This window comes from Procambarus clarkii, chromosome 59, assembly GCF_040958095.1.
Source record: "Procambarus clarkii isolate CNS0578487 chromosome 59, FALCON_Pclarkii_2.0, whole genome shotgun sequence".
In the NCBI taxonomy this organism is placed as follows: domain Eukaryota; kingdom Metazoa; phylum Arthropoda; class Malacostraca; order Decapoda; family Cambaridae; genus Procambarus; species Procambarus clarkii.
Window position 1 is genome coordinate 31,668,364 of NC_091208.1, and position 27,237 is coordinate 31,695,600.

At 41.5% G+C, this 27,237-nt stretch overlaps 1 protein-coding gene across 3 annotated transcripts in view; it reads left to right on the top strand.

The window, feature by feature from the left end:
• Nucleotides 1-7,796, top strand: part of LOC123768068 (uncharacterized) — a 132,323-nt gene extending 124,527 nt beyond the window's left edge. For all 3 annotated transcript variants that reach the window (XM_069307074.1, XM_069307076.1, XM_069307075.1), the window contains exon 6: nucleotides 1-7,796. This exon is cut by the window's left edge and continues 23,095 nt beyond it. The gene's annotated coding sequence lies outside the window, so the exon portion shown is untranslated.
• Nucleotides 7,797-27,237: the final 19,441 nt, after the last annotated feature.

The window sequence follows — 27,237 nt, forward strand, 5'->3', positions numbered from 1 at the left end:
GCCTTCCCGGTTTGGTGCCTTCTTTGATAATTACTTACTTACTTCTGTATTTATGGCTGTAAGGTGGTAACATTTGTAAATTAAGTTTAGATATGTGTTTATTGAGTGAAAAATAATTAGACTTTTGTAGGTCATTAAAATGCAACCCTCTTTGGGAAGGAGGGGGGTAGAGCCCCATGTAGCTAAGCTCCTTTAAGTTACTATGCTGAGATGATACCATCTAGTAGGTTATATTAGCTGTGGAGTTCTATATTCCTACCGGAGACCAGCCCCAGAACCTGACCACTTCTTACAGAGGTGTAGGAAGCAGTGACACTCATATTCGCTACCTCACTGGGAAGGGCAACCAGAAAGTCAGCGAGTTAAAACAAACAATTACTGGCTTCAAAAAGAGACCAATGCCTCATAACTCCCCCAACTATGTAAACAGACTACCAAATTCTCTCGGAACCATCATGTGCTTGTTCATCTCACCTTCCCCAGTCATTTTGGGAAGGGGCATAGTACTTCACTGCCAGCTGGCATCTCAGCTTCAGTTCTGTACCTGATGTAGTGTGTACCACATTGCCCCTCTTCCATGCTGACTCCCATGTTCTGTTTGTTCAACTTACTCATAGTGTTTTGAGGCAGCGACCACCTTGCATGTTAGGTTTTCTGCATTGCAGCGGTCTAGGTTGTGTGCTCAGTTGGATGCCCTGGAGCTACCCAGTTTCATGTTTAGGACTTGGAATTGGGGATGTTGGTAAATTCTATCTTGGTTTTGTCCACACCTGCTCTTCCTTCCTCTTTGGGTGTTGTTCACCCTTCTGATGCTTTCCCCCCCCCCTCGTGCTTTTGGTCCTGAGGAGTCTGAGGATTTTTGGGTTGGGGAAGGGTTTAGCTTGGGATGTGGCTCAGCCAACTCCGTGGGTTGCTTCTTCCTATTTGGGTGTGGAGGCAGTTTAGTGTGCTCATCTTTCTAGGGCTTCAGGGGTTGTCCTTTCAGCCTGCCCTCCTTCCTTTGAAGCCTCTTTCTTGGACTCTGCTTTTTTATCCCGGGTGGTGAATGTGGATGCCTGCTCCTCCCCAGGGCCCTTGTATGTGGCATCTGGGGCTGGGGGGGGGGAGAATTGGATTTGGTCCCCTGGGTCCTGCACAACTCTGTGGTAACTTGTTCCTTCTGAAAGGAGGCGTCTCCTCCTGCAGGGGGAGGAGTCTTCATATCCTCCCTCCCTGTATGAATATGTTTTAGGTGTGGCTTTTCCCAGGGTTCTTTTCTGCATGCCAATTTGAGCAAGTTGGGAGTGTCCTGCTACAAGTGTCATGGTTTTTTACCCTTCCTACAGCAGCTCATTTGGCCTTGGTTCTGTACCTAATGTGAGACCCAGATTTGCCTCGCTGATGTTGCATTCCTCATTGTGTTTGATCCTTCTTCTCCTTGTTTGGCACGTGGCAAGGTTCTGGAGGTCTTCCTGGCTGGCAGACAGTCATCTATTCTTGCTTGGTGCTTGGCGCAGCTTTGGGTCAGGCTTTCTCGCTTAAATGGCATGTGGTGTTGGCTGTGTTACAAGTGTGTCTGGGGGCTCTTCTTTTGCACCCCCCCCCCTTGCCTGCATGTTTGCTCCCACCTTTTTTGAGGTGCCCAGGCTTTTTTTTATGGTGCTTGTGGCAGATGACCTCTGTGCCCATCTGCATCTGGATTTTGTCATGCATTTCTTGAGTCTCCAAGGGTTTCACTTGGACTGGCTCCAGGTGAACTTTGAAGCCTTTGGCAGGGGATGAGGGGTCTTAGCCTTTGCTATGACGATGTTGGCTGGGTGTTCCCATGCTTTGGGGTGCAGTGGCCACATTCTTCACTGCCCAACTCGTATATCACCAGGCTGTGTTGGCCCAATTCATGGTTTCAGCATGTGCCTTGGCTCTCCTGTCCATCTCCCCATACGCTCCCCTCCCCTTTACTGAGGTGATGGTTGCGCAGTTCCCCTCATTGGCAGCTGCAGCCTGTCGATCTCTTTCAGGCCTTCTTTGTTATCACTGATCTCATTCTTGGAGGCAGTTGGGTAGAGCTGGAGCTTTTCCTGCTGTGGGTCAAGGTAGGCTATCTGTGGAGCCAATTGCCAGGTTGCAAGCGCTTCCAACAGCCAGTGTGTAGCTTTCAGGTTGGTGCCGTGCTCTCTCCACTCGGAAGGTTTCAGGTTTGTGGGTCACACCAGCCCTTTCGTGGTTTGCTCCTTTGATGAGATGTTGGGGGGGGGGGCCTTGCCCTGTTTGCCGACACCTGGTCCCACGATTATTTAGCCTTTCAAGTCATTTCCCATGGCCTATGGTGTAGTTGGTTGGTCTGACAAAGAACGAGTCAGTTGGCTGCCTGAGGGGTCCTTTGTTCATTGGTGCTTAATTGGTTTGGCTGGGTGCATCATGTGTTGTGGTCAGGGGCGGCTCTCCACCGCTACCTTTATGCCACCGATTCTGTTCCGGAGGCATGAAGGGTTGCTTCGGTGAATGCCTCATGGGCTTTCCTCTTCCCTTGATTCCCTGTTCCAAGGTTCATATTTCCTAGGTCATCCACAGTGTTATTCAATCTAGCCAGCCTGCAGTGTGCCCTTGTGTCCATGACATTAGGAAGTTTCCTGCTGCTTCTGCTGTGTTTGCGAACATGTCCAGGACGAATCTTTGGGCGGGGGTTTGGAGGTCACACAGGGATCTGGCGGCCCAGTAGCTGGTGAATGTTCCTGGACCTCGGTGCTCTTGTATGGCCATAGGTCTTGTCTCTCAGCTGGGAATCTCTTCCTTGTCCTAATTCCTGCAGTGCTCCAGCCTCTTTGAAAGGGTCCCGTGTTTTCTTCCTTCTCCATTGGGATTTAACTTCAGGAAGTGACAAGGGGCTTCCTCCAGAAAACTAGCATTAAATATAATGAAATGCCATACTCTTGGTGTTTCCTGGTGGCTTCCTGATCCCCTCCCTCCCTTCCAGGTCATCAGTTGGTTGCCTACATCCCTAAATGAGTGAGGGAGGTGGGGCAAAGAAATTCACACTGGTTCCGAGAGAATTTGACCATTTCTTTACATAGGGGAATTCTTTAGACAGGTGTTGAGGCATCAGTCTCTTTTGAAGCGAGCAGTGGTTTGTTAAGATTTGCTGACTTTCTGATTATCTTCCATGGTGAGATGGGGAAAATAAATGTCACCATTTCCTGTGCCTCTTTGAGTGGGCCAGGTTCTGGCGCTGGTCCCCGGTAGGCATGTAGAACTCCACAGCTGATGTGACTTAATAGATGGTACCATCTTAGCATAGTATAGTAGCTTTAGGGACTCACCAGAGCTTACCCAGAAATTGGCATTTCATTACATTCAACGCTGTTTTTTTTTTTTTTGTTCCTGCCAACAGCTTACTGTATATTTGCACTGTGGCCACAATTGTTTACCATGTTTTCCTAGGGTCAATTAATTTTCTTAAAGCAGTTACTTGTTTTGTTGTGTCCATGCTTTCTGTTGGAATTTCCCTAGTTTTATGGTTGATCTCTGATCATCTGCTTCTGTCACCTCTTTGAGTGAGCCAGATTCCAGTCCTGGCATCCAGTAGGTGATGGTTCTTAGAGGCCTGACATGCTGAGCTACTGTTGATGGTACAGTACTATTAGATGTATGCTATAGGAACACCAAGGGGAACACCAGAAGGAGGTTTTTCATTACATATAATGCTGGATTTATACAGAATTTGATGATAATTGTGCTTATGCTGATGTAAGATGTCGCTTTGGAATCGCTGAAGGTGGCAGTACCTGTACTGACATATATGTCACTCACAACAGTCATAATAATGTTAATGGTATATGGGATAGGTTACATAATGTTTTGAATTTATTAAATTTTCTCTTGTAATATGATTGTTTACTAACTTCTTCATATCTGTTAAGTATATATGTGAATGCTTGCATATTTGGTACTTATTATGCCTTCAGACTTACAAACAAAAGTAATTATTATATACAGTGCACTTTACAGAAAGTGGCAGTACAGATGTATATAGCTTAATTGCTATTGAGCATTCATTATATAATAATTGAATCCATTGCAAGTTAATACCTGCCCGAAACACTATGCGTGTTAGTGGTTTTGCAAGAATGTAAAAATACCCATCTTATGTAATCTCACCAACCCATTGTACCTTCAAATTATTATTATTCACTCTTCAGCATTGTTTTGTATGTGACCATAGAAATATTTGTTATACATTTTACTGTTCTGTGCATTACAATACACATGTTTAAATAAATGTCTGTGAAGCAGATATTATTTTGAAGGTAAATGTTAAAATATATTCCTCATTGGTTTGGTGTTGGAATTAAAGTGTTTTAATGTCTGAAGGGTTATTATGGCCACAACAGCAGCTTACTGACCAAACAGCAGGTATACTTTAGTCCTGAATATTGTCCAGGGCTAGAGAAAACTCTTAATGTGTATACACCTGGAAGCTGGCACGCAACCTGGTGTAAACATCTTTGTTCCTCATTGCTCTCTTAACTCTCAATACTGGTATGTGTGTGAATGTGTAATTAGCTAAGTGTAGTTACAGGATGAGAACTATGCTCGTGGTGTCCCATCTTCTCGGGTACTCTTTGTCATACTACGCTTTGAAGCTGCTGAAGGTTTTGACATTCACCATCTTGTCACTTAATTTGTTCCAACCATCAACCACTCATGTTTTAAAAGTGGACTTAATAATATTTTTGCGGCAGTTTTTTCTTCCCTCAGCTTAAATCATGACCTCTTGTTCTTGAAATTCCAGTTTTCAAGAATTCTTCTTTATAAATTTTGTCAATTCTCATTACTAGTTTGCATGTAGTGATTATATCATATCTTTTTCTCCTATCTTTGGCATATTTAACACCCTTAGCATCTCCTCATAACTCTTATCTTTCAGTTCCAGAAGCCATTTTGTTGCAGGTCTTTGCACCTTTTCCAGTTTCTTGATGTGCTTCTTGAGATATGGGCATCATACAACCACTGCATATTCTGATTTTGGTCTCACAAAGATTGTTAACAATTTCTTCAATATTTTGCCATCCATGTACTTAAAAGCAATTCTTAAGTTAGGAAGCGTAGCATATGGTCCCCCACACAATGTTCTTTATATGGTCCTCAGGTGACAGTTTTCTATAAAAAAAAAAACACCCCTAGGTCTCTCTCTCCTTCTATCAGAATTTTATAGTTTTTTTTTAACATAATTTGTGGGTTGTCTGTGGCCTATTTTCTCATATTCGACATTCTTTAATGTGGCATTTATTCATATTAAATTTTATTTGCCAAGTGTTGCTCCATACACTTATTTTGTCCAGGTCTTCTTGAAGCGGATGAAAATCGTCTTAAGTTTTTTACTTCCCTAATAAATTAGCATCAGCAAACATGTTCCTATAAATCTGTATTCTTTCTAGTAGATTGTTTATGTAGACAATGAACATTACTGATACAAGAACTGAACCCTGTGGTATTCCACTAGTGTCATTTCTCTAGTCTGATACATTTCCTCTGATGACTGGCTAGATTTTTCAGTCATAACATTTTTTATCCATGTTAGAAGTCTCCCTGTCATTCCTCCATTATGTTCCAGTTTACAGAATAACCCGTTATGTAGGACTGTCGAAAGCCTTTTTTAGGTTCAAATAAATACAGTCAATCCAAGCATCTTTTTCCTGTAAAATCACTGTGGCTGTATCATAGAAATTAAATGCATTTGTTACTTAGGACCTTTATGTTACAAAACAATACTGTCTGTCATATAATTAATGTAATCATTGTGTCGGAGGACAGGCAGCCAGTTTATACATACTGTACAGTACATGTTAGGCTTAAATTGAGGTCCCCCATCCCCCCAAGATGTGGGACGGGGGACCCATCTTTGTTGGCCTATGTTAAGTGCATGACAGCTCCCTATACTATGCTTCTCAAATGCCTCATGTTAGAGGGGGGTCCCCAAAATTGAACTTATTATTTCTCAACTCTTATTTCTCTTATTATTTCTCAGTAGGTGGCTAGAACACTGAAAGACAGGAGCCTCAGTATAGGAGGCATACAGACGTAGAACTCGCCAAAAGATTGGAAATTTTCACAATTGCTGACTTTCTCTCCAAGATGCAACCCCCACAACAAGCTGACTAACTCCTGGATACCTGTTTACTGCTGGGTGGACAGTGGCATGAGGTAATAAGAAACATACTCAACCATTTCTGTCTTGCCCGGGATTGGAATCCAGAATTCTCGCTTAAGTCGAGAACGAACCCAACTGTACTACCTGACTCTACTATCATTTCTCTCCAGGTGTTCTACCCATTTGGTTTTAACCTTTTATTTTCTAGTGTTTTGACTACCACATTTGTCAGTTATATGTGTCTGTAATTTAGAGGGACTTCTCTGCTTCTATTTTTGTAGACTGGAACTGTTTGCCTTTTTCCATATATCTGCTAAGTATCTTTTACACAAAGATGTGCGAAATATCAATTGAAATAAAATCCTCAGCTGTTCTCTCGGAACCCAAAATGTAACTACATCTCGTCTAATTACTTTATTTCTTCTTCGCTACTTGAGTAATTTTTTCCCTTCATCTCGAGACACCTCTGTGTACTCTACTGGAGTTCTCTGAAATTGGCATTGTGTGTGGTTCTCTGAAAATCTCATTTTGCACAAACACACTTTGGAACTGTTCATTTAGTGTTTCACAGATTTGTTTTTCATTCTCTGTGAATTTGTTTCCCCATTTTCAGTGTCTAAATTTTATCCTTTACTTGCAGCTTGCTTTTAATAAATATATTGAAAAGGCCTGGGTCTGTTTCACATTTGTCCACTATAGCTTCAAACACTCAAAGCTTCTTTCTACCTCTCTCCTCACTGTCATGTAGTTCTTTTTTGCTTGTTTGTAGTGCTGGTATGTTTCAGGGTTATGCCTCATCTTATATTGGACCCATTTTTGTATCTTCTTTTCTGGCCCTCTCAATTTCTGTTGTTTTCTGGTTGTGTGTGTGTGTGACTGACTTAGTTAGGTTAGAATAGGTTTGGTTAAGTTTGATCAAATTTCTATGTTAGTTTTAATTCAAATTAAAAGAAATTCAAATAATTTATAATATAATGGAAAGCATTATCATTCCATAAGAAAAACCAGTGAAAAATATAATATTTCAGAAAAAGTTGACTTGTTGTTGACCCACTACAGCAAACTCAGACCCTTAAAAGAAATAGGAAATTTTTAGGTATTTACCACGAATATCTCCACTCCCCAAGGGCACCAGAGAGATGAGGGGTCACTCACGTTTTTCATCAAGCCCCTGCTTATATGGGAGCACTCGTGTCTATATTTTTGTACACAAACATGCCTAAACTCGCAAGTGCCCACTCCTCAAGGGCCCCTCTCGTGCCCTTGGGGAGTGGAGATATTTGAGGTAAATACCTAAAAATTTCATTCCTTTTAAGGCTCTGAGTTTGGTGTAGTGGGTTAAGGCGTACTAGTTATGTTGGTTGTGGAATCCCTTCAAAAAATAAATAAATATATATATATATATATATATATATATATATATATATATATATATATATATATATATATATATATATATATATATATATATATATATATATATATATATATATATATATATATATATATATATATATATATATATATAAGACATGCAATCTCTCATATAGTTAAGGTAATTTAAGTTTAATGTTTTGTACACATAAATTTGTTATAATTGTTGCTTCATTAAAGTTCAAAATTTGACTTCTGTTAAAAACTGAATAAAATTAGCAACACTAAACATAAATTTATATCTATTCTTTAACCTCATTTAGTTCAAAATAAGTTCTAATTCACATGTTTCTTACTTCAGCAGTAAGGTGTAAACCAGAGACAGGATTCTCATTATCTCTTGTGATATTAGTACAGTATTTTCATCTGCCTTCTTAATTTTTATCTCGCTTTGTTTTGTTCTTAGATATTCTAATTAATGTACAGTACATTGAAGTGAAGTATCTTGAAACCAAAATGTATGGAGCCAAGAAAATAATAATACACTGTATTCTTGTAAGTAACCAAGTTTGTTACTCAGTTTTGTGTAATAAACTTGAAATAAAATAAAACAAATACAGTTATATAAAAGGTAGAATACAATATGTTCGAGCACATGTGGACATATTGTCCACATATGCTTCCTGAATCCCTTCAAACACAAACTGTGGTGATACCCCCATTATATCATTGGACGATCATTGGTGTTATGGTTATAGTACCCTTGTATGCCAGGGGTTGATCCCAGGCTGCAGGGGTTTGAATCTTGGTCAGGTCAAGAGAATTTTTAGTGATTAATGCCTCCCGCATTCATGCAGCCTTTGTGTCTCACACACACACACACTCACTCACTCTCTCACACACACACACACACACACACACATATTGAAACAGTTGATAAACTCGATTTAAGGAGAGGCAACTATGGGGAACTTCGAAATTTTTTTAATGAGTGTAATTGGACAGAATTGTTGCTAGGCAGGGAAGTAAATGAAATGTATGCCAAATTTTTAAAACTATACGAGGAAGGCACACAAACATTCATACCAAAACAGAGACGCAGGGCCAGAAAACAGGATTGGTTCGACAGAAATTGTGAGAGGGCAAGAGACCAAAAGACACAAAAATGGAATCAGTATAGGAAGAGGCCAAACCCCCAAACATACCAGCGATACAAAGATGCGAGAAACAACTATACAGCAGTAAGGAGAGAGGCAGAAAGAAATTTTGAAAAAGGGATAGCAGATAAATGTAAAACAGAACCGGGCCTATTCTACAAATTCATAAACAACAAATTGCAGGTAAAGGATAATATCCAGAGGTTGAAAATGGGAAACAGATTCACGGAAAATGAAATGGAAATGTGTGAAACATTAAATGAAAAGTTCCAAAGTGTGTTTGTACAAAATGAAATCTTCAGAGAACCAGACACAATAAGAATCCCAGAGAACAACATAGAGCGGATAGAGGTGTCTAGAGATGAAGTGGAAAATATGCTAAAGGAGCTCGGTAAGAACAAAGCAGCTGGCCCAGATGGCGTTTCACCATGGGTTCTGAGAGAATGTGCATCTGAAGCTCAGCATTCCACTTCACCTGATCTTTCAGGCATCCCTGTGTACAGGAATCGTAGCAGACGTGTGGAAACAGGCTAACATAGTTCCAATCTACAAAAGTGGCAGCAGGGAAGACCCCCTCAATTATAGACCTGTATCATTGACAAGTGTAATAGTGAAAGTATTGGAAAAGCTAATCAAAACTAAATGGGTAGAACACCTGGAGAGAAATGATATAATATCAGACAGACAGTATGGTTTTCGATCTGGAAGATCCTGTGTATCGAATTTACTCAGTTTCTATGATCGAGCCACAGAGATATTACAGGAAAGAGATGGTTGGGTTGACTGCATCTATCTGGACCTAAAAAAGGCTTTCGACAGAGTTCCACATAAGAGGTTGTTCTGGAAACTGGAAAATATTGGAGGGGTGACAGGTAAGCTTCTATCATGGATGAAAAATTTTCTGACTGATAGAAAAATGAGGGCAGTAATCAGAGGCAATGTGTCGGAATGGAGAAATGTCACAAGTGGAGTACCACAGGGTTCAGTTCTTGCACCAGTGATGTTTATTGTGTACATAAATGATCTACCAGTTGGTATACAGAATTATATGAACATGTTTGCTGATGATGCTAAGATAATAGGAAGGATAAGAAATTTAGATGATTGTCATGCCCTTCAAGAAGACCTGGACAAAATAAGTATATGGAGCACCACATGGCAAATGGAATTTAATGTTAATAAATGTCATGTTATGGAATGTGGAATAGGAGAACATAGACCCCACACAACCTATATATTATGTGAGAAATCTTTAAAGAATTCTGATAAAGAAAGAGATCTAGGAGTGGTTCTAGATAGAAAACTATCACCTGAGGACCACATAAAGAATATTGTGCAAGGAGCCTATGCAATGCTTTCTAACTTCAGAATTGCATTTAAATACATGGATGGCGATATACTAAAGAAATTGTTCATGACTTTTGTTAGGCCAAAGCTAGAATATGCAGCTGTTGTGTGGTGCCCATATCTTAAGAAGCACATCAACAAACTGGAAAAGGTGCAAAGACATGCTACTAAGTGGCTCCCAGAACTGAAGGGCAAGAGCTACGAGGAGAGGTTAGAAGCATTAAATATGCCAAAACTAGAAGACAGAAGAAAAAGAGGTGATATGATCACTACGTACAAAATAGTAACAGGAATTGATAAAATCGACAGGGAAGACTTCCTGAGACCTGGAACTTCAAGAACAAGAGGTCACAGATTTAAACTAGCTAAACACAGATGCCGAAGAAATATAAGAAAATTCACCTTCGCAAATAGAGTGGTAGACGGTTGGAACAAGTTAAGTGAGAAGGTGGTGGAGGCCAAGACCGTCAGTAGTTTCAAAGCGTTATATGACAAAGAGTGCTGGGAAGACGGGACACCACGAGCGTAGCTCTCATCCTGTAACTACACTTAGGTAATTACACTTAGGTAATTACACACACACACACACACGGGAAGGGGACGTTCCCTCCATGCTAGATTTGATATTTACCAGGAAGGAGGAAGAGATATTTGACATTCAGTACCTTCCTCCCTTGGGTAAAAGTGACCATGTCTTTTTGGGAATAAAGTATGCAATGCGTTATAAGCTGGAAGAAAATAAGGAGGTTGAAGCAGTTGAAAAACCAGACTTCAGGAGAGGACATTATGGTGACCTTAGAAATTTTTTTAGTGAGTATAATTGGACAGACTTGATGCTAGGCAAGGAAGTGAATGAGATGTATGGCAAGTTTTGTGAAATATATGATAAAGGCACAAAAAAATTTATACCAAAACAGAGATGCAGAACTAGGAAACAGGATTGGTTCAATAGAAATTGCGAGAGGGCTAGAGACCGAAAGACACAAAAATGGAATCAATACAGGAAGAGGCCGAACCCCCAAACATACCAGCGATACAAAGATGCGAGAAACAACTACACGGCAGTGAGGAGAGAGGCAGAAAGAAATTTTGAAAAAGGGATTGCGGACAAATGTAAAACAGAACCAGGTCTATTCTATAAATTCATAAACAACAAATTGCAGGTAAAGGATAATATTCAGAGGTTGAAAATGGGAAATAGATTCACGGAAGATGAAAAGGAAATGTGTGAAACACTAAACGAAAAGTTCCAAAGTGTGTTTGTACAAAATGAAATCTTTAGGGAACCAGATACAATAAGAATTCCAGAGAACAACATAGAGCACATAGAGGTGTCTAGAGACGAAGTGGAAAAAATGCTCAAGGAGCTCGGTAAGAACAAAGCAGCTGGCCCAGATGGCGTTTCACCATGGGTTCTGAGAGAATGTGCATCTGAGCTCAGCATTCCACTTCACCTGATCTTTCAGGCATCCCTGTGTACAGGAATCGTAGCAGACGGGTGGAAACAGGCTAACATAGTTCCAATCTACAAAAGTGGCAGCAGGGAAGACCCCCTCAATTATAGACCTGTATCATTGACAAGTGTAATAGTGAAAGTATTGGAAAAACTAATCAAAACTAAATGGGTAGAACACCTAGAGAGAAATGATATAATATCAGACAGACAGTATGGTTTTCGATCTGGAAGATCCTGTGTATCGAATTTACTCAGTTTCTATGATCGAGCCACAGAGATATTACAGGAAAGAGATGGTTGGGTTGACTGCATCTATCTGGACCTAAAAAAAGGCTTTCGACAGAGTTCCACATAAGAGGTTGTTCTGGAAACTGGAAAATATTGGAGGGGTGACAGGTAAGCTTCTATCATGGATGAAAAATTTTCTGACTGATAGAAAAATGAGGGCAGTAATCAGAGGCAATGTATCGGAATGGAGAAATGTCACAAGTGGAGTACCACAGGGTTCAGTTCTTGCACCAGTGATGTTTATTGTGTACATAAATGATCTACCAGTTGGTATACAGAATTATATGAACATGTTTGCTGATGATGCTAAGATAATAGGAAGGATAAGAAATTTAGATGACTGTCATGCCCTTCAAAAAGACCTGGACAAAATAAGTATATGGAGCACCACTTGGCAAATGGAATTTAATGTTAATAAATGTCATGTTATGGAATGTGGAATAGGAGAACATAGACCCCACACAACCTATATATTATGTGAGAAATCTTTAAAGAATTCTGATAAAGAAAGAGATCTAGGAGTGGTTCTAGATAGAAAACTATCACCTGAGGACCACATTAAGAATATTGTGCAAGGAGCCTATGCAATGCTTTCTAACTTCAGAATTGCATTTAAATACATGGATGGCGATATACTAAAGAAATTGTTCATGACTTTTGTTAGGCCAAAGCTAGAATATGCAGCTGTTGTGTGGTGCCCATATCTTAAGAAGCACATCAACAAACTGGAAAAGGTGCAAAGACATGCTACTAAGTGGCTCCCAGAACTGAAGGGCAAGAGCTACGAGGAGAGGTTAGAAGCATTAAATATGCCAAAACTAGAAGACAGAAGAAAAAGAGGTGATATGATCACTACATACAAAATAGTAACAGGAATTGACAAAATCGACAGGGAAGACTTCCTGAGACCTGGAACTTCAAGAACAAGAGGCCATAGATTTAAACTAGCTAAACACAGATGCCGAAGAAATATAAGAAAATTCACCTTCGCAAATAGAGTGGTAGACGGTTGGAACAAGTTAAGTGAGAAGGTGGTGGAGGCCAAGACCGTCAGTAGTTTCAAAGCGTTATATGACAAAGAGTGCTGGGAAGACGGGACACCACGAGCGTAGCTCTCATCCTGTAACTACACTTAGGTAATTACACTTGGGTAATTACACACACACACACACATACACACACACATATCTTAAGAAGCACATCAACAAACTGGAAAAGGTGCAAAGACATGCTACGAAGTGGCTCCCAGAACTGAAGGGCAAGAGCTACGAGGAGAGGTTGGAAGCATTAAACATGCCAAAACTAGAAGACAGAAGAAAAAGAGGTGATATGATCACTACATACAAAATAGTAACAGGAATTGATAAAATCGACAGGGAAGATTTCCTGAGACCTGGCACTTCAAGAAAAAGAGGTCATAGATTTAAACTAGCTAAACACAGATGCCGAAGAAATATAAGAAAATTCACCTTCGCAAATAGAGTGGTAGACGGTTGGAACAAGTTAAGTGAGAAGATGGTGGAGGCCAAGACCGTCAGTAGTTTCAAAGCGTTGTATGACAAAGAGTGCTGGGAAGACGGGACACCACGAGCGTAGCTCTCATCCTATAACTACACTTAGGTAATTACACTTAGGTAATTACACACAACACCCAAACATACCAGCGATACAAAGATGTGAGAAACAACTACACGGCAATGAGGAGAGAGGTAGAAAGAAATTTTGAAAAAAGGGATAGCAGATAAATGTAAAACAGAACCGGGCCTATTCTTCAAATTCATAAACAACAAATTGCAGGTAAAGGATAATATCCAGAGGTTGAAAATGGGAAGCAGATTCACTAAAAATGAAATGGAAATGTGTGAAACATTAAATGAAAAGTTCCAAAGTGTGTTTGTACAAAATGAAATCTTCAGAGAACCAGACACAATAAGAATTCCAGAGAACAACATAGAGCGGATAGAGGTGTCTAAAGATGAAGTGGAAAATATGTTAAAGGAGGTCGGTAAGAACAAAGCAGCTGGCCCAGATGGCGTTTCACCATGGGTTCTGAGAGAATGTGCATCTGAGCTCAGCATTCCACTTCACCTGATCTTTCAGGCATCCCTGTGTACAGGAATCGTAGCAGACGTGTGGAAACAGGCTAACATAGTTCTAATCTACAAAAGTGGCAGCAGGGAAGACCCCCTCAATTATAGACCTGTATCATTGACGAGTGTAATAGTGAAAGTATTGGAAAAACTAATCAAAACTAAATGGGTAGAACACCTGGAGAGAAATGATATAATATCAGACAGACAGAATGGTTTTCGATCTGGAAGATCCTGTGTATCGAATTTACTCAGTTTCTATGATCGAGCCACAGAGATATTACAGGAAAGAGATGGTTGGGTTGACTGCATCTATCTGGACCTAAAAAAGGCTTTCAACAGAGTTCCACATAAGAGGTTGTTCTGGAAACTGGAAAATATTGGAGGGGTGACAGGTAAGCTTCTATCATGGATGAAAAATTTTCTGACTGATAGAAAAATGAGGGCAGTAATCAGAGGCAATGTATCGGAATGGAGAAATGTCACAAGTGGAGTACCACAGGGTTCAGTTCTTGCACCAGTGATGTTTATTGTGTACATAAATGATCTACCAGTTGGTATACAGAATTATATGAACATGTTTGCTGATGATGCTAAGATAATAGGAAGGATAAGAAATTTAGATGATTGTCATGCCCTTCAAGAAGACCTGGACAAAATAAGTATATGGAGCACCACCTGGCAAATGGAATTTAATGTTAATAAATGTCATGTTATGGAATGTGGAATAGGAGAACATAGACCCCATACAACTTATATATTATGTGAGAAATCTTTAAAGAATTCTGATAAAGAAAGAGATCTAGGGGTGGTTCTAGATAGAAAACTATCACCTGAGGACCACATAAAGAATATTGTGCAAGGAGCCTATGCGATGCTTTCTAACTTCAGAATTGCATTTAAATACATGGATGGCAATATACTAAAGAAATTGTTCATGACTTTTGTTAGGCCAAAGCTAGAATATGCAGCTGTTGTGTGGTGCCCATATCTTAAGAAGCACATCAACAAACTGGAAAAGGTGCAAAGACATGCTACGAAGTGGCTCCCAGAACTGAAGGGCAAGAGCTACGAGGAGAGGTTGGAAGCATTAAACATGCCAAAACTAGAAGACAGAAGAAAAAGAGGTGATATGATCACTACATACAAAATAGTAACGGGAATTGATAAAATCGACAGGGAAGATTTCCTGAGACCTGGCACTTCAAGAACAAGAGGTCATAGATTTAAACTAGCTAAACACAGATGCCGAAGAAATATAAGAAAATTCACCTTCGCAAATAGAGTGGTAGACGGTTGGAACAAGTTAAGTGAGAAGGTGGTGGAGGCCAAGACCGTCAGTATTTTCAAAGCGTTATTTGACAAAGAGTGCTGGGAAGACGGGACACCACGAGCGTAGCTCTCATCCTGTAACTACACTTAGGTAATTACACTTAGGTAATTACACACACACACACACGAATATGCAGCAGTTGTGTGGTGCCCATATCTTAAGAAGCACATCAACAAACTGGAAAAGGTGCAAAGACATGCTACTAAGTGGATCCCAGAACTGAAGGGCAAGAGCTACAAGGAGAGGTTAGAGGCATTAAATATGCCAAAACTAGAAGACAGAAGAAAAAGAGGTGATATGATCACTACATACAAAATAGTAACAGGAATTGATAAAATCGATAGGGAAGATTTCCTGAGACCTGGAACTTTAAGAACAAGAGGTCATGGATATAAACTAGCTAAACACAGATGCCGAAGAATTATAAGAAAATTCACTTTCGTAAACAGAGTGGTAGATGGTTGGAACAAGTTAGGGGAGGTGGTGGAGGCCAAGACCGTCAGTAGTTTCAAAGCGTTATATGACAAAGAGTGCTGGGAAGACGGGACACCACGAGCGTAGCTCTCATCCTGTAACCTCACTTAGGTAATTACACACACACGCACGCACGCACGCTGTGTGTGCGTGTTTGGCATAAGGGCAAGGACTGTTTGAGGCTTCAAGAAGACCTAGACAAGCTGAAGGAATGGTCGAACAAATGGTTGTTAGAGTTTAACCCAACCAAATGTAATGTAATGAAGATAGGTGTAGGGAGCAGGAGGCCAGATACAAGGTATCATCTGGGAGAAGAAATTCTTCAGGAGTCAGAGAAAGAAAAAGACTTGGGGGTTGATATTACGCCAGTCCTGTCTCCTGCAGCACATATCAAGAGGATAACATCAGCGGCATATGCCAGGCTGACCAACATACGAACGGCATTCAGAAACTTGTGTAAAGAATCATTCAGAACTTTGTATACCACATATGTCAGGCCACTCCTGGAGTATGCAGCCCCTGCATGGAGTCCATATAACAAATTCTGCTTTCAGACAACACTCAGCCCCCCCTTGTTTAACTCCCTAAACATGCTAAACATAATCTCACTCCACAAATTCTCTTGTGTCAACTACATTTACAAAACCCTGTTCTTAAATGCAAATCCTGCTCTGAAACTCTCCCTGGACAGATGTAATAGGACCCATTATCACCACACCAGAAATAAATATCTCTTTGATATCCCCAGTCAAACTTAATTTGTGTAAACACTCTGCAAATAAAGGGACCCAGTCTATGGAACTCGCTCCCTATTGAATTGAAAAGCTGTCCAACTTTTGTATCATTCAAAAACAATACTAAAAAGTACCTAATTTCATCTTCATAGTTTTTTACCTTTTGATTTAAAACTGCACTGTATCTATTGCTATCCAATCTCCCAATCTTTATGTACCCAATCTGAACATCTTTATCATTGCTGTCTTCTTATATGTACTGTCAATCTGCTGTATGGTGTCTATTAATCTTGTTTAAATTACCAATCAAGCTGTCAATGTAATCAATCAGAGCTTTAATATACCAATGTGCTTTAATATACTTACTAATCTCTCTCATCTCATTTTTTTTTCTTGCAATGTATTTGTTATCATTTTATTAATTCTGCTAGAATTTACCTACTTAAAATTATCTGTTAGATTAAGGACCTGCCCGAAACGCTGCGCGTACTAGTGGCTTTACAAGAATGTAAATACTGTACTATCCAATGTATTCTCACAAACCCAATGTACCTTCTTGTATATAAATAAATAAATAAATAAATAAATAAATAAATAAAAGAAGGGAGAGAAAGGTGGAGATAGGTGAAAGAGGAAGAGAGATGGATAGGGAGAGAGGAGATGAGAGAGCGGTGAGAGGAGATGATGCCCCAAGGAGCTACATATTGACCCACCAAACGTCACACGGCCCATGGAGCGACGTATTGACCCACCAAACGTCACACGGCCCATGGAGCGATGTACTGACCCACCAAACGTCACACGGCCCATGGAGCGATGTACTGACTCACCAAACGTCACAGCGGCTCATGGAGCGACGTACTGACCCACCAAACGTCACACGGCCCATGGAGCGACGTATTGACCCACCAAACGTCACACGGCCCATGGAGCGATGTACTGACCCACCAAACGTCACACGGCTCATGGAGCGACATATTGACCCACCACACGTGACACGGCCCATGGAGCGACGTATTGACCCACCAAACTGGACACAACTCGCCCTCGTCCTTCCCACACTTCAGGGATGACGCAATAAAGCACCTAAATTATTGGGATCGTCTCAAAGCCCTCCAAATGTACTCACTAGAAAGAAGACGAGAGAGATATCAAATAATATACACCTGGAAGATACTGGAGGGCCAAGTACCAAATCTACACAGTAAAATAACAACGTACTGGAGTGAACGACATGGAAGAAAATGTAGAATAGAACCAATGAAGAACAGAGGTGCCATAGGCACAATCAGAGAACACTGTATAAACATCAGAGGTCCGCGGTTGTTCAACGTCCTCCCAGCAAGCATAAGAAATATTGCCGGAACAACCGTGGACATTTTCAAGAGGAAACTAGATTTATTCCTCCAAGGAGTGCCGGACCAACCGGGCTGTGGTGGGTATGTGGGCCTGCGGGCCGCTCCAAGCAACAGCCTGGTGGACCAAACTCTCACAAGTCGAGCCTGGCCTCGGGCCGGGCTTGGGGAGTAGAAGAACTCCCAGAACCCCATCAACCAGGTATCAACCAGGTAACCAGGGATAATCACCACTGAAGCATGACTGTATCACCCACAGCCAGGCTGGCGACCTCGTCCTTCCCACTGAGAGTAATTATCTAAAATTCATAACGTTAACTACATAATGGTATAGTTCTGTTCTTATGAAGTATTGGTAAGAGTTTGCTTAACATAATAGCCCAGGAAGTGTGAGTATTGGGACAAAGGTAATGGCGGAATTATCGTGTATTTAAGCCCAATCGCCGTTTCTATTAACGATATTAATCACCATTCATGACGTTTTCTCTACCGATTTTCCTTCCATGGCTCCGTGTTACGGCGGCCCATGATATGACAGCTCAGTGTGTGACGGCGTCCTGGGAGTGAACACACGTGGGTGACAGCGTCCTGGGAGTGAACACACGTGGGTGACGGCGTCCTGGGAGTGAACACACGTGTGTGACGGCGTCCTGGGAGTGAACACGTGTGTGACGGCGTCCTGGGAGTGAACACACGTGGGTGACGGCGTCCTGGGAGTGAGCACACGTGGGTGACGGCGTCCTGGGAGTGAACACACGTGTGTGACGGCGTCCTGGGAGTGAACACACGTGGGTGACGGCGTCCTGGGAGTGAGCACACGTGGGTGACGGCGTCCTGGGAGTGAACACACGTGTGTGACGGCGTCCTGGGAGTGAACACACGGGGGTGACGGCGTCCTGGGAGTGAACATACGTGGGTGACGGCGTCCTGGAAGTGAACACACGTGGGTGACGGCGTGCTGGGAGTGAACACACGTGGGTGACGGCGTCCTGGGAGTGAACACACGTGGGTGACGGCGTCCTGGGAGTGAACACACGTGGGTGACGGCGTCCTGGGAGTGAACACACGTGGGTGACGGCGTCCTGGGAGTGAACACACGTGGGTGACGGCGTCCTGGGAGTGAACACACGTGGGTGACGGCGTCCTGGGAGTGAACACACTTGGGTGACGGCGTCCTGGGAGTGAACACACGTGGGTGACGGCGTCCTGGGAGTGAACACACGTGGGTGACGGCGTCCTGGGAGTGAACACACGTGGGTGACGGCGTCCTGGGAGTGAACACACTTGGGTGACGGCGTCCTGGGAGTGAACACACGTGGGTGACGGCGTCCTGGGAGTGAACACACGTGGGTGACGGCGTCCTGGGAGTGAACACACGTGGGTGACGGCGTCCTGGGAGTGAACACACGTGGGTGACGGCGTCCTGGGAGTGAACACACGTGGGTGACGGCGTCCTGGGAGTGAACACACGTGGGTGACGGCGTCCTGGGAGTGAACACACGTGGGTGACGGAGTCCTGGGAGTGAACACACGTGTTGCCCGCTACACAGACAAGGATGCCGACGAAGAAGCACAAGGTCAGTCTCTCTCTCGGTGTCTCACTCTCTTTAATCTATGACACGGGATCGTTAGGGACGATGTTGGTGTTCCTAATGAACCATTAGCTCTGAACTCTTCCTCTACGCAGATGATGAATCACAATAACGTGGCTGAAGATATGATGGCTAAACCACTCATCAGAAGATGAAGAGACGACGATGTTTCGGTGCGTCCTGGACCATTATCAAGTCGATTGTTTCTCTACAATCAAGTCGATCTTAATCTGTATAAGTTCATTCGAAGCCTCGACCTTGAAACTACTTAATGAAATTATACTTAGATTTAATTAGTGGTATATTTCATTTAATGTTAAGTAACAATAATAGATGCACAATTAAGCTGGAACTAACTTCATATTAGAGCCTTCATATGGTCGGATGACTTTGTTTAGATGGTATCTACATTTTCTCAGTGGAAGCCATAACGTATCACCCCTGGGAGAATTTTGATGGCCTAGTACCGTCTGCTTTGGTTGCAAGCTTCTGATTATCCCCAAAGTTGAGCTTGTTGGGGTAGCCTTGAGAACACTGGCTTTATACATAACAGTAAAGATGCTAACATCTCCCTCGTTGGAGATTCTATTGTCAACCAGAACAGTCAAGACCTGAGACGAGTCTTCTCGCATGGTTCTATAATTGGTCTAAAATTTCTGCCATCCAGGAGAGTGATCCATGCTCAAAATGACAGCTCCATCACGTCTTATAAGCATCATATAAGATTTTGCAGTTCTTACTGACGAGAACGTAAGAGATGCACCATAGGACTGTTTTACTGCCTCCTTTTGCTAGGCTCAGCACGTGGCTCTTCATGGTCTCTGAAGAGTTTACTGCCTCCTTTTGCTAGGCTCAGCACGTGGCTCTTCATGGTCTCTGAAGAGTTTACTGCCTCCTTTTGCTAGGCTCAGCACGTGGCTCTTCATGGTCTCTGAAGAGTTTACTGCCTCCTTTTGCTAGGCTCAGCACGTGGCTCTTCATGGTCTCTGAAGAGTTTACTGCCTCCTTTTGCTAGGCTCAGCACGTGGCTCTTCATGGTCTCTGAAGAGTTTACTGCCTCCTTTTGCTAGGCTCAGCACGTGGCTCTTCATGGTCTCTGAAGAGTTTGCTGCCTCCTTTTGCTAGGCTCAGCACGTGGCTCTTCATGGTCTCTGAAGAGTTTACTGCCTCCTTTTGCTAGGCTCAGCACGTGGCTCTTCATGGTCTCTGAAGAGTTTACTGCCTCCTTTTGCTAGGCTCAGCACGTGGCTCTTCATGGTCTCTGAAGAGTTTACTGCCTCCTTTTGCTAGGCTCAGCACGTGGCTCTTCATGGTCTCTGAAGAGTTTACTGCCTCCTTTTGCTAGGCTCAGCACGTGGCTCTTCATGGTCTCTGAAGAGTTTACTGCCTCCTTTTGCTAGGCTCAGCACGTGGCTCTTCATGGTCTCTGAAGAGTTTACTGCCTCCTTTTGCTAGGCTCAGCACGTGGCTCTTCATGGTCTCTGAAGAGTTTACTGCCTCCTTTTGCTAGGCTCAGCACGTGGCTCTTCATGGTCTCTGAAGAGTTTACTGCCTCCTTTTGCTAGGCTCAGCACGTGGCTCTTCATGGTCTCTGAAGAGTTTACTGCCTCCTTTTGCTAGGCTCAGCACGTGGCTCTTCATGGTCTCTGAAGAGTTTACTGCCTCCTTTTGCTAGGCTCAGCACGTGGCTCTTCATGGTCTCTGAAGAATTAAACATCATGGCCAAGAGTCAACCTCACCACTAAGCATTATCTTTTCCTTACTTACCCATATGCCTGTACCAGGCTCAATATTGTGCAGTCTAGTTATAATCATCGCCCGTGCTTTTTCAGATGCAAATATAACCTGCCATCGCTTGCCCCAAGAAGAAATTGTTGCATGTCTTCGATAACCACAGGGTTAGTAACCCATGGAATCGCCTATCCGCCGAAACCGTAAATGCTAAAGCTCTGTTAAACTTTAAAGTTCAGCTGGAAAAGATCATCAAGGCAAATGAAGGGTACCTTCGACAAGCCGTCGGCTTCCTATCCTCGACGAAGTCACTAGTGTTAGTGGCTCTCAGGTAAAGAACTTCGTAGCTGTTAGGATTTCCTCTCTTGTATATGTAAAGGTTACAGTAGTCACAAGCACAGGCTGGAGCTACTGGAAGGAGGAGTTACAGGTTACTGGAGGCCCATGCTCACTACCCTCACTATTCTGCAGCACACTGAAACCTATCAACTGGCATTCACAATCTGCTCGAGTAAATAGAATGGGGGTCTGAGAGATTTCCAGTTGTAGCGGAAACTAGGCCTACGATGCAGAGTTTTACTTTTTTTCAGAGTTGCACCGTAGGCCTCGTCATTTTTCGTTAACTCGACGAGGCTTCGCTTCCATCCGGACCCGTGATTGTTGGGCCTACGATGCAACGTTATGCTTTTATCGGAGTTGCACCACAGGCCTCGTCATTTTTCGTTGCCATATTGACCTGTACAGATGCATTCACCCCTACTTTCCCAATGACATCTTCAGCTATCCATCCTTTCATCTTTCACTCAGCAGGTTCCGTTTTCTGTGATAGCGCATTTAATCTCATTTTCATATTTATTCCCATTTTCTATATTATACCACAGGGATTAAAGGGCCGCCTCCCATCAGGCCTGATGTGCGATTTCATCATCCATCATCTTCCCACATTAAGCCCGTTTTCTGTAATAGCATATTTAAACCCATTTTCATATTGTTTCCTATTTTAAAAAATCATTTTTAGCTAACCGCATATTGTACATAAGAAAATGAAAATGCAGAAGGCCTTTGTAAGGGACCACACATGAACTCCTATTTACTTCCTGTCCATGTTAACCAAAAACATCCACTGCCACCCCACAAAGGGAGCCGGTCGGCTGAGCGGACAGCACGCTGGACTTGTGATCCTGTGGTCCCGGGTTCGATCCCAGGCGCCGGCGAGAAACAATGGGCAGAGTTTCTTTCACCCTATGCCCCTGTTACCTAGCAGTAAAATAGGTACTTGGGTGTTAGTCAGCTGTCACGGGCTGCTTCTTAGGGGTGGAGACCTGGTCGCGGACCGGGCCTCGGGGACACTAAAGCCCCGAAATCATCTCAAGATAACCTCAAGAAGAAGATAGCCAGTATTAGATATTACCCCGTGTATCCACTTATACACCTCTAACATGTTACCTTATAGTATCCAGCCGAAGATCGTTTATTGAACATAGGAATGAAATTCACAATGTCCCATTCATATGAAACAAAAGGAGTCAATACAGAGTATGAACTTCTCACCAGTCTCTCCGAGCACAGGATCATTACTCAACGTCTTGTTGAAGTCTCCAACCGAGTTTCCTCCGATCGTGCATATTTTGCTAAATAAATAATTCCACTAAAAGCATCCACACACACCTCAATGTAACATAAATCCATCTTTACCCTATCAAAATACTTGTTCAGTGTATATAAGATTGGGTGGATATAAATTGGAGCTATCTCGTATGGGTACAATAGGCCTTCTGTAATCACCGGCAGATGATTACAATAAAAATGCAAGGGAGCCGGTCGGCCGAGCGGACAGCACGCCGGACTTGTGATCCTGTGGTCCCGGGTTCGATTCCGGGCGCCGGCGACAAACAATGGGCAGAGTTTCTTTCACCCTATGCCCCTGTTACCTAGCAGTAAAATAGGTACCTGGGTGTTAGTCAGCTATCACGGGCTGCTTCCTGGGGGTGGAGGCCTGGTCGAGGACCGGGCCGCGGAGACACTAAAGCCCCGAAATCTTCTCAAGATAACCACCCTCATTCTTATGTTCTTAATAGATACGTCATCATAAGCGCCAAGGAGTGTTGTTCCACCAACAGGAAAATGCTGCCTTACCTGGAGCATGAGGCCACAAGCAGTTCCAGTGAGGGATTAGTTTAACATCTCATTGATAATGAGGTGTGAAAATCTTACGGCAGCCTTACTTTTTAGCAGTAGTTAGGTGACGTCACAAGTTATGCAATGCTTGTGACGCAAAGCATCACAATGCCTGTGACGCAAAATAGGTCCTTCTGAATATTGATGGAGTGACATGATTGAAGTGTATAAATGGGGTTGAAAGGGGGGTTATTAATTAGATAGGGAATAGACCTGTTGTAGTTCATCTAATAGTGCCGGTTGATGTTTTGGTTAACATAGACCGGAAGTAAATACGAGATCCTGTATGGGAACCCCTACAAAGACCTACTGCAATTTCATTTCTTATGTTCAACATGCGATCTTAGCTAGAAAATGAACTTTGAAAATGGGAAACAGTATGGAAATGGGTTTAAGGAAAACGGGTTTATTGTGGGAAGATGGGGTTAAATAAACTATTATGAAAATGGGCTATATGTAGGAAGATGAAGGCGCCTGTGCAAGTCGCGAAGGTAACGAAAACAGCCCAGACGGAGGCGGCCTTTTAATCCCCTTGTGCGAAATATCAGGGACTAGAAAACAAAAAATCACTCGCCGAGGTGGTGAAAAAGGCCCTGACTACGCGCAATCAGATGCTGAGGTGACGAAAAATGACTGTGCCTACGATGCAACTCAGAAAACAGACCCAGACGGGTAGCGAAATCTCGCTGAAGTAACGAAAAGTGACTGCGCCTATAGCGTAACTTAGAAAACGGACCCAGACAGAAGCGAAGGCTCGCCGAGGTAACGAAAAATGACGTCCATCATCCCTGCCAGCACTCTGATGGTAATCTTGGGCATAGTATTTTATCAAATCACCTCATTCTTTTGGGGCACACATGAGGAACACAAATGCGAACAAGCCTGAATGGTCCCCAGGCATATATGCAACTGAATGAAATCACCTCTAAAGAATGATGGGATTTGATAAAATTCTATGCCCAAGTTTACCATCAGAGTGCCGGCGGGATGATGGAGAATTAGCCTCGGCTACCATCATCTTTTGTCTGGCCATGTTGGTCGAGTGGTTAAAGTGTCTTGTACACCAGATGCAGAGTGCTCCTGGCAGTATGAGTTCGAGTCACTCCTTGGGTGTGAGTTTTCAGTTGCATATATACCTGGGGACCATTCAGGCTTGTTCTCATATATATATATATATATATATATATATATATATATATATATATATATATATATATATATAAATATATATATATATATATATATATATATATATATATATATATATATATATATATATATATATATATATATATATATATATATATATATGTCGTACCTAGTAGCCAGAACGCACTTCTCAGCCTACTATGCAAGGCCCGATTGGCCTAATAAGCCAAGTTTTCCTGAATTAATATATTTTCTCTATTTTTTTCTTATGAAATGATAAAGCTACCCATTTCATTATGTATGAGGTCAATTTTTTTATTGGAGTTAAAATTAACGAAGATATATGACCGAACCTAACCAACCCTACCTAACCTAACCTATCTTTATAGGTTAGGTTAGGTTAGGTAGCCGAAAAAGTTAGGTTAGGTTAGGTTAGGTAGTCGAAAAACCATTAATTCATGAAAACTTGGCTTATTAGGCAAATTGTGCCTTGCATAGTAGGCTGAGAAGTGCATTCTGGCTACTAGGTACGACACATATATATATATATATATATATATATATATATATATATATATATGTCGTACCTAGTAGCCAGAACTCACTTCTCACCCTACTATTCAAGGCCCGATTTGCCTAATAAGCCAAGTTTTCCTGAATTAATATATTTACTATAATTTTTTTCTTATGAAATGATAAAGCTACCCTTTTCACTATGTATGAGGTCAATTTTTTTTATTGGAGTTAAAATTAACGTAGATATATGACCGAACCTAACCAACCCTACCTAACCTAACCTAACCTATATATATAGGTAAGGTTAGGTTAGGTAGCCAAAAAAAGCTAGGTTAGGTTAGGTTAGGTAGGTTAGGTAGACGAAAAAACATTAATTCATGAAAACTTGGCTTATTAGGCAAATCGAGCCTTGCATAGTAGGCTGAGAAGTGAGTTCTGGCTACTAGGTACGACATATATATATATATATATATATATATATATATATATATATATATATATATATATATATATATATATATATATATATATATATATATTGGTGTATACTGGCAGCAGGTTTTCTTTCAAACATGTTTCATTGAATATGACCGCATATTCTGTATTTATTATTTTCTGGTTTAGGGCTTCTATCCCTCTAACTATTTTCTTAGCATCAGGGCTTAATTGGAATAGGAGTTCTCCAAAACTCATTTTCGTACTTTTAAGGTGAAGAAAAGAAGTGATTTACTATAGAGTGTATTACACTTATTTGCATAATTTGCACGACGTTTCGAACCTCCATGGTTCATTCTCAAGTGAACAGATCTTACAATACTAGTTGATTTTATACCCGCATTAGGTCAGGTGATAATACAATGAAGGTGAAAAACATGGGGGGATACATAAGGGATAAACATAGGGGCTGCAGAAGGCTTATTGGCCCATACGAGGCATCTCCTATCTAAACACAAAGATTAATCCAGTGTAATTGGCCTGTTATGTTGGACATTGTCTTCTGTGTTGGCATCGATATGTTCTTGTCTTGTCCTTACTCTCATGGTGGGTAGAGTCCTTGTCCTTACTCTACCCACCATGAGAGTAAGGACAAGACAAGAACATATCGATGCCAACACAGAAGACAATGTCCAACATAACAGGCCAATTACACTGGATTAATCTTTGTGTTTAGATAGGAGATGCCTCGTATGGGTCAATAAGCCTTCTGCAGCTCCTATGTTTATCCCTTATGTATCCCCCCATGTTTTTCACCTTCATTGTATTATCACCTGACCTAATGCGGGTATAAAATCAACTAGTATTGTAAGATCTGTTCACTTGAGAATGAACCATGGAGGTTCGAAACGTCGTGCAAATTATACAAATAAGTGTAATACACTCTATAGTAAATCACTTCTTTTCTTCACCTTAAAAGTACGAAAATGAGTTTTGGAGAACTCCTATTCCAATTAAGCCCTGATGCTAAGAAAATAGTTAGAGGGATAGAAGCCCTAAACCAGAAAATAATAAATACAGAATATGCGGTCATATATATATATATATATATATATATATATATATATATATATATATATATATATATATATATATATATATATATATATATATATATTAGTATATTTTGGTAGCAGTCTTTCTTGTAAACATATATTATTAAATATGACCGGAAAAGTAAGATTAATAATTCTAACACAAATTTTCTCAATATTTCTTATGTTTCTTTTCACTGTCGATGGTAATTGAAAAATCAATTCTCCAAAATTCATTTTTATTTCTAGTCTGCCGCGACACTTGAACGCGTTTCGTAATAACTTATTACATTTTCAAAGACTTTAGTTTGCACACACACAACTATAACCTGCAAACACTAAACAGAGTTCTACTATGCTATCATTTAAACAGCTTTCATCTTACATACCCGCATTTGGGTGAGGTAATATGTTACAACAGTTTTGGATGAGGTGAACAAAACTTTCAACACAAGATAGAGCAAACTTTCAACACAAGACAGAACACGGTGCATTGGGTATAAATTGGGTAAATTAAAAGGAAGAATGGAAGTAACTGCAAAGGACCTATTGGCCCATATTTCTTGATGCTTCTATATTGATGCGGAGTCTTGAAGTGGGTAGAATATAGTTGTGCATTAATTGGCTGTTGATTGCTGGTGTTGACTTCTTGATGTGTAGTGCCTCGCAGATGTCAAGCCGCCAGCTATCGCGGTATCTATCGATGATTTCTGTGTTGTTTGTTAAGACTTCTCTGGTGATGGTCTGGTTGTGGGAATTAAGAGATTATATGTTCCTTAATGGAGCCCTGTTGCTTATGCATCGTTA